This window comes from Silene latifolia, chromosome 8, assembly GCF_048544455.1.
Source record: "Silene latifolia isolate original U9 population chromosome 8, ASM4854445v1, whole genome shotgun sequence".
NCBI lineage: Eukaryota > Viridiplantae > Streptophyta > Magnoliopsida > Caryophyllales > Caryophyllaceae > Silene > Silene latifolia.
Window position 1 is genome coordinate 98,363,549 of NC_133533.1, and position 8,426 is coordinate 98,371,974.

The window sequence follows — 8,426 nt, forward strand, 5'->3', positions numbered from 1 at the left end:
CTCTAATCGAAATGCCGCAACCCCAAACAGAGAAAGAGGTTATAGGATTTCTGGGTAAAGTACAATATATAAGCCGATTCATATCGAAGCTTACTATGATCTGTGAACCTATTTTCAAGAAGCTCAAGAAAACAAATCACACCATATGGGACGACAACTGTCAGAAGGCGTTTGACAGGATCAAGGAGATATTAGCCAAACCATCGGTGCTAATTCCTCCTCAACGAGATAAACCTCTTGGTTTATATCTCACAGTTACTGAAACAGCCATGGGGGCTATGCTTGCACAAACTGTTGGAAAAGAAGAAAGAGTTATCTACAACCTTAGTAAGAAGTTCTTAGAATATGAATGTAAGTACACACCTCTCGAAAAGACATGCCTCGCTCTTGTGTGGCGACAAAGAAGTTACGCAACTACATGCTTAGCTACTCTGTCAAAGTATATTCCAAAATGGATCCCGTCAAGTACCGCTTCGAGAAACCCGTTCTCAATGGTCGATTGGCAAGATGGACACTAATGCTTTCAGAGTTCGATCTCAAATACGTACCTCTGAAGGTCATAAAGAGACGTGCCGTTGCCGAATTCTTCGCAGACAATCCTATCAACGACACCCAAGAAATAGACATGTGGTCATTCCCAGACGAGGACATACTACAAACTAGTGTAGACTCCTGGGACCTTTATTTCGATGGAGCATCAAATTTAAAAGGATTTGGAATAGGAGTGTTGATTATTTCTCCTGAAGGTGAGAATACACCACTGTTTGTCAAACTCGACTTCGAGGTGACAAATAACGCAGCAGAATATGAAGCTTGCCTCATTGGTCTACAAGCGGCAGTAAGTTTAGGCATAAAAAATCTTCGAGTTCATGGAGACTCATCCTTGATCATTAATCAAATTACGGGATCTTGGAAAATTCGAAGTGAAAGTCTAGCACCCTATCAAGCTAGAATAGATCAAGTTGCCCAATTCTTCGATCATGTCACTTATCTACACCTACCTCGTGAAGAGAATCAATTTGCAGACGCTCTTGCAAAACATGCATCTTTGATTAATATGCCAGACAACATGATAGAAATGCCTTTATGCATGATGTGTTCATTTTATATATACTTTTACTCCTCATTGTAGCTCGGTTTCTATTGTTTATCATACTTTAAATAGTATATTTTTGAGCTAATCTTGTGTTCTAGGTGTATTGTTGTGTTTGTTACGTTTTTGTAGGAATCTAAGCATTTAGAGGCTTTTTCCTATCATTTTGTACACCAAGTTCACTAAGCTAAACAAGACCAAGTGTTGGACTAAGCATGGAGTATTGGAATGGGTTTTGCACGAAGAAATTGGTGGATCAATATGTTTAATTCAAATGTTGTCAAAAGCATAGTCAATCCCAAAATAAAAGTCCAACTTAAAGGTGAAAGCATTGGATGCTAAGGAAGCTTTGGATGCTAGGAATGTGAAGTAATACCGGGTGATTAAGAAGCATTTAAGTGCAAGCATAGAGATTCTTCAAGGAATTAATCAAGAATTAAGGGAATTTACCCGGATAACCACAGCTCCGATCGGGGCTAGCAACCCCGATCGGGGTTAGCTGTCTGTTGAATGCTTACGTTTCTTTTCCCTCTCCTATAAATAGGAGGGGCATTTCATAGCTATAGGCATCTCATATTTTACGTTTCAAATCCTCACATAGCCTTAAGCATTATAATTCTCTCAATAGTTTTCATGTTAGTTTACAAATTGTTAAGCTTTCCTTAGTTTAATCTTTCAACATTTTATCCTACATACAAGTTATTATTCAAGTATTCCTTATTCAAGCATTTGGTTACAATTTGTTATTCCATACAAGTTATCTTCTATTAAGGTATTCTTATTTCTAGCTTGCAATTTTACATTTCTATTTTAGTTTACACATAGTTTATAATTAAAGTACTTTATTAAGATTATATTAGCATTATTTCTTTTACATGTTATATCACCTAGTTTATATAAATTATACAACCATGTTTAACATTTCTTACAATATAGTTTGCAATTTACATTCTAATATGAGTAGCTAAATATCCTAGTCTAAGGGCTAGAGGAGCCATGCAAAATAGAGTATATAACATGTTAAAATGGGTTGATAATAATATTGTTCAAATTGCTCTATCACATGTTTGCGCTATAATGTTTAATCTTTGTTTAAGGCCTTATTCAATTGATTAAGTTTGTTCATTCGTTCTAAAGTCGAGAGGCACGGAATTGAATTAGACTAAGCATGTATAGTAGGACGACCAAGTCATGGACGAGAGTTTCTCTAGGACCCGGTCTATAGTTGACACTAATGTCGTAAGGTGGGTGTCTCTAAGCCTAAGCAATTGACAATGTTATTAATACCGAGTTTAACATAATTATATACTTACCTTTGCATGTGTGACCCGACCCCCTTAGACTCCTTTTTATTATATAATTTACATTATAAGTTTTGTTAATTATCAAACAACCAAACAAACCCAAAACGAAATCGATCTTTGATTTCCCATAGCATTTCACAACGTAATTCCCGTTTCCTTGTGTTCGACCCCTATTGCTACATTCATTTGTTGTTTAGGGTAATTATCTTTGCATAGGTACACGATAAGTCTATCAAATTTTAGCGCCGTTGCCGGGGAAACGGTTTTATTGCGTTTTGAATTGTCGATTTTTATCTTGTTTTCTTTTGTCTTGAGGAACACTTGTTCCTTGAGACCGTTACTTATCATTTCTCTAGAAATTGTTGTCTTATGCCCAGGTCCTCTCGTAGTGGAGAATTGTTTTCACCGGATTCCGATCCCGAGAAAACTTTAGGAGAAGAAGACGTTTTTTGGAAGGAAGTGAAAGAAGCCTCTTCTCCCATCCAAGTTGAAAGTGCTAGAAAGTCTTACTTAGACGATCTAGAAGCCCTTGAAGAGGAGGAGGTTTCAAGTTCATCATCTCCACCACCACCACCATCTACTACCAAAAAGATGGTGAAACTTTCCGATCACTCAAAGCCCACCGCGGCCATACTTCCGGCCGGTATCACAACCGCCGGAATTCGAGATCAAACCGGCTTTCATTATCCTTGTGGAGAGAAAGCAATTTGGGGGAAGTCCTTTGGAGGATCCCAATTTGCATGTGCAAAATTTCTGTGATTATTGCTCCATGATTCGACAAACGGGCGTCACTCAAGCCCAAATAAGGGAAATACTTTTCCCTTTCTCTTTGAAGGACAAGGCCAAACTTTGGATCAATAACCTTGACCGCACCGCCATGGGAATCACCAATTGGGAGACTTTGGCTCTTGCTTTCTATCAAAAGTTTTGTCCACCGGATAAAACTCAAACCTTGAGGAGCCAAATCACCGGATTCCGTCAACAAGCTCTTGAGAGCTTATATGAAGCTTGGGAGAGGTACAAGGAGCTACAAAGACAATGCCCACATCATGGACTAGATGATTGGTTTCTAGCAATAACATTCTACAATGGATGTTGTGCCGAGTCCCGAAGGATTCTTGATTCCGCCAACAATGGACGGTTTGATCAAATTGACACCAACCTTGCTCATGCCACGATCGAATCTATGGCGGTCCATGATGCTCAATATGTCAATTTCCGAATTGTGCCACCCAAAGGTAAAGAAGAATCCTCCAACAACTCCGTTTTGCTAGCTCAAATTGCCTTGCTCCAACAACAATTGGCGGAAAGAGATGCTAGAGATTCCGTTCAACAACTCAATGCCATGTCTTCAACAAGTCAAGTCATCGTTTGTGATGGTTGCGGAGGTGCGGGTCGCTACACCGCTCATTTCCAAGCTCCCATTGAAGAGGTAAATGCTTTCCAAGCTTTAAGACAAAATCCTTATCCACCGGGTACATTCTCGAACACATATAACCCAAATACAAGATTTCACCCGAATATGTCTTATAGAAGCAACAATGTGCTTAATCCTCAACCACAACCCCCACCACAACAAAATGCCTATGTCCCTCAACAACAAAAGTATAATCCTCCACCGGGTTATCAAAATCAACAAAGGCCCCCACAAAACAATTACCAACAAAATCAACCCCCACCACAAAATGGCCAACAAAACAACCAAGAAGGAGGTAAGCTCGAGGGCTTGATAGTCCGAATGCAAAAGGAATTGTTGGCTCAAATCCAAAAGAATGAGCAAGCTCAAAATGCCACAATCAAGATGTTGGAGCAACAAATGGCTCAATTGGCCTCATCTAGCTCTTCAAGGAAAACGGGTCAACTACCCCCTCAAGGTGAGCAACCACATGCTACCCTTAATGCTATCTCTTTAAGAAGTGGTACGAAATATGATGGGCCGTCCATGCCCAAAGAAGATGAGGAGGTACTTGTTGAGTTGGAGATCTCTCCAAATGATAAAGAAAGTGAAGAAATTCCCAAGAAAGTGGATGATCCACTTGTTGTTGAGAAAGTCAAGGAAGTGGAGGATGCTTCTCCAAAGAAAGATGTTGAAGCAAGGATTCCGGAAAAAGTCAAAGTGCCATTTCCTCTTAGATTGGCAAATTATCAAAAGAATTCTCAATTCGGTAAATTCATGGAAGTTGTAAAGAATCTCCAGGTAACCGTTCCTTTTACCGAATTAATCACTCAAATTCCATCTTACACTAAGTTCATGAAAGACATTTTAACTAAGAAGAGGACTTTTGATGAAGTTGAAATGATAGCTCTCGCCGCCGAGGTGAGTGCTCTTTTGCAAAACAAGTCCCCCCAATGTTGTCAGAATCGGGATTCTACTTTAGATCGATGGGGAGGGTAGGATCGAATCGGTAAAATTGGATCGTAGAATCGCAAGATTCTACAAACTCACTAAATATAATTTTTTATTTGGTAAAAACATATAATTGAAAATCAAAACACTTATTTATTCATAAAATATTGGTAACTAATGATTTTAGTATCATTGTATGAACAACTTACACGAAATTTGGGTTTTACAGTTTCATTATATAAAATTATATATTAATTTTTTTTATTATGGAATCGGATCGTAAAATCGTAAAATCGTAGGATCGTATTATGATCCCACCTCTAGAAATTTTCAAATTAATAGGATCGTAAGATTCTACAACTACGATAGAATCGTAGGATCCATGATCGGTCAGGCATTTTTGGATCGTAAAATCGTAGAATCGTTGGATCGAATCGCGATTCTGACAACAATGGTCCCCCCCCCCCCTAAGTTAAAAGATCTCGGTAGCTTTTGTATTCCATGCACAATTGGCACCTATCAAATTGATAAAGCTTTATGCGATTTAGGTGCTAGTGTGAGTGTAATACCTTACTCTATTTGTGCTAAGCTTAATATGGGAGTCTTAAAATGCACTAGTGTCACATTGCAAATGGCAGACCGTTCTATCAAATGCCCTTGGGGAGTTTTGGAGGATGTTCCCGTTAAAGTTGGTAAGTTTTTCATTCCGGTTGATTTTATTGTTCTTGACATGGCCGAAGATGCCCAAATCCCAATCATTTTGGGAAGACCCTTTTTACATACCGCGGGTGCGTTAATTGATGTCAAGAATGGTAAAATTACATTGGAAGTGGGTGACGATAAGGTCACATATAATTTGAATAGTGCCATGAAGAGTCCAATGATAGAAGAGTCTTGTTATTCTATTGACATTTTGGATGTTGTTGACATTGTTATAGAAGACTCTACACCTCGATCTTTACCTAAAGATCCCTTGGAGGCACTCTTGCTTTTAGAATCATTTGCAGGTGATGATGAGATTGGAAATGAGGAGATTGATTCTTTGGAGCAAGAATTGGATGGAGAGGAGTTATCATTGGAGGAGAGCTCATATTTTATGGGCTTGGTTGCAACACCTCAAGATCTTGAGGTACAAAAACCCGAGCTTAAGCCCCTTCCTTCTAATTTGAGGTATGCTTTTCTTGATGATAAGGAGATGATGTGTCCGGTAATCGTTAGTGCTAAATTAGATTAGAGTCAGTTGGCTAAATTGCTTCATGTCTTAAGGTCTCACAAGAAAGCCACTAGTTATAAACTTGACGATTTAAAGGGCATAAGCCCCGATGCATGCACCGAATTAATCTTGAGGAAGATCTAAAACCATGTGTCCAAGGTCAAAGACGACTAAATCCTAACATGCAAGAAGTGGTCAAAAAGGAAGTGCTAAAATTGTTAGATGCGGGAATTATCTATGCAATTTCCGATTCTAAATAGGTGAGTCCGGTCCAAATTGTTCCTAAGAAAGGAGGAACCACCGTAGTCAAAAATGATAAAAATGAGCTAATTCCAACTAGAATTGTGACGGGTTGGAGAATGTGCATTGACTATAGGAGGCTAAATCTAGCCACCAAGAAAGACCACTACCCATTACCTTTTATTGACCAAATGTTGGAAAGTTTGGCATGTCACAAGTATTTTTGCTATCTAGATGGTTATTCCGGGTTCTTTCAAATACCCATCCACCCGGATGACCAAGAGAAGACCACGTTTACATGTCCCTATGGTACCTTCCCCTACCGTAGAATGCCCTTCGGTCTTTATAATGCCCCCGCCACTTTCCAACATTGCATGATAAGCATCTTTTCCGACTACATTGAGTCTATCATGGAGGTGTTTATGGATGATTTTAGTGTCTATGGTTCATCTTTGATGCTTGTTTGGCTAACTTGTCCAAATTTTTGAAGCGATGTGAGGAGGTTGATTTGGTGTTGAATTGGGAAACGTGCCACTTCATGGTGAATGAAGGAGTGGTGCTTGGTCATATTGTTTCGGAAAGAGGAATTGAAGTGGACCGTGCTAAGGTCAAAGTTATTGAGCAACTACCCCCACCGGTAAATGTGGAGAGTGTAAGGAGTTTCTTAGGCCATGCGGGTTTCTACCGCCGTTTTATTAGAGATTTTTCTAAGATTGCCAAACCCCTTACGGAGCTTCTTTTAAAAGATGCTCCCTTTGTGTTTACTAATGATTGTCTTGAGTCTTTTAATAGGATCAAGATGGCTTTGATTTCCGCACCTATCATCCAATCACCGGATTGGAACTTGCCATTCGAGCTCATGTGTGATGCAAGTGACTATGTGGTAGGTGCCGTGCTAGGACAAAGAAAGGACAAGGTTCTCCATGCTATCTACTACGCTAGAAAAACCTTGGACGCGGCTCAAGTCAACTATGCCACCACAGAGAAAGAGCTACTTGCCATTGTCTATGCCTTAGACAAATTCCGCTCTTACTTGATCGGTTCAAAAGTCATTGTTCATACCGATCATGCCGCATTGAAGCACCTCCTAGCCAAACAAGAAGCTAAGCCAAGGTTGATAAGATGGATCTTGCTCTTGCAAGAATTTGATCTTAAAATTAAAGACAAGAAGGGGGCCGAAAATGTTGTTGCCGATCACTTATCCCGTTTGAAGTTCAATGATGGAGGTATTGAGTTACCAATCGATGATTCCTTCGCCGATGATGTTCTAATGATGTTTGAAGCCAATACTCCTTGGTATGCCAACATAGCCAACTACCTAGTTGGAAGAGAATTGCCACCCAACCTTTCATATCAACAAAGGAAGAAGTTCTTACATGATGCCAAGTTCTTCCTATGGGATGATCCACATTTGTTCAAACATTGCTCCGACGGGCTATTCTGGAGATGTATCCCACATTGGGATGTGAAAGGGGTGCTAGAAGGATGTCATTCTTCTCCTTATAGTGGTCATCATAGGCCATCCAAGACTGTTGCAAAGGTGTTACAATCCGGCTTTTATTGGCCAACTATGTTCCAAGATGCTAAGAATTTCGTGATGGCTTGTGATGCTTGCCAAAGGACGGGCTCCATATCAAGGAGGCACGAGATGCCTTTAAATGGTATCTTGGAAGTAGAGGTGTTCGATGTTTGGGGCATAGATTATCAAGGGCCGTTTCCTTCCTCAAAAGGGAATTGGTATATTTTGGTTGTCGTTGATTATGTCTCTAAATGGGTAGAGGCAATTGCTACTCCAACTAACGATGCTCGCACCGTGATCAACCTATTCAAGAAGATCATATTTCCAAGGTTCGGTGTTCAAAGAGCGATCATTAGTGATCGTGGTACTCATTTTGGTGAGAAACAACATGATGCCTTATTGGAAAAATATGGAGTCTATCATAGAAGAGGCTTGGCTTACCATCCACAAACTAGTGGCCTAGTGGAGGTTTCTAACCATGAGATCAAGTCCATACTTGAGAAAGTTGTTGCCAAATCACGAAAGGATTGGAGTATGAAGCTCGATGATACCTTGTGAGCCTACCGTACCGCATATAAGACACCTATTGGTACCTCACCATATAGGTTGGTCTATGGAAAGGCGTGTCATCTTCCCGTTGAGATGGAAAAAAAGGCTTGTTGGGCGATTAAGGAGCTTAATATGGACCCGAAATTGAGTGGAGAAAAGCG

At 39.9% G+C, this 8,426-nt stretch overlaps 1 non-coding gene across 1 annotated transcript; it reads right to left on the minus strand.

Moving 5' to 3' along the window:
* Positions 1-3,345: 3,345 nt before the first annotated feature.
* LOC141597627 (small nucleolar RNA R71) lies at positions 3,346-3,453 on the minus strand. The gene has a single exon (XR_012522852.1). It is a non-coding gene; the product is annotated as a small nucleolar RNA R71 (small nucleolar RNA).
* Positions 3,454-8,426: the final 4,973 nt, after the last annotated feature.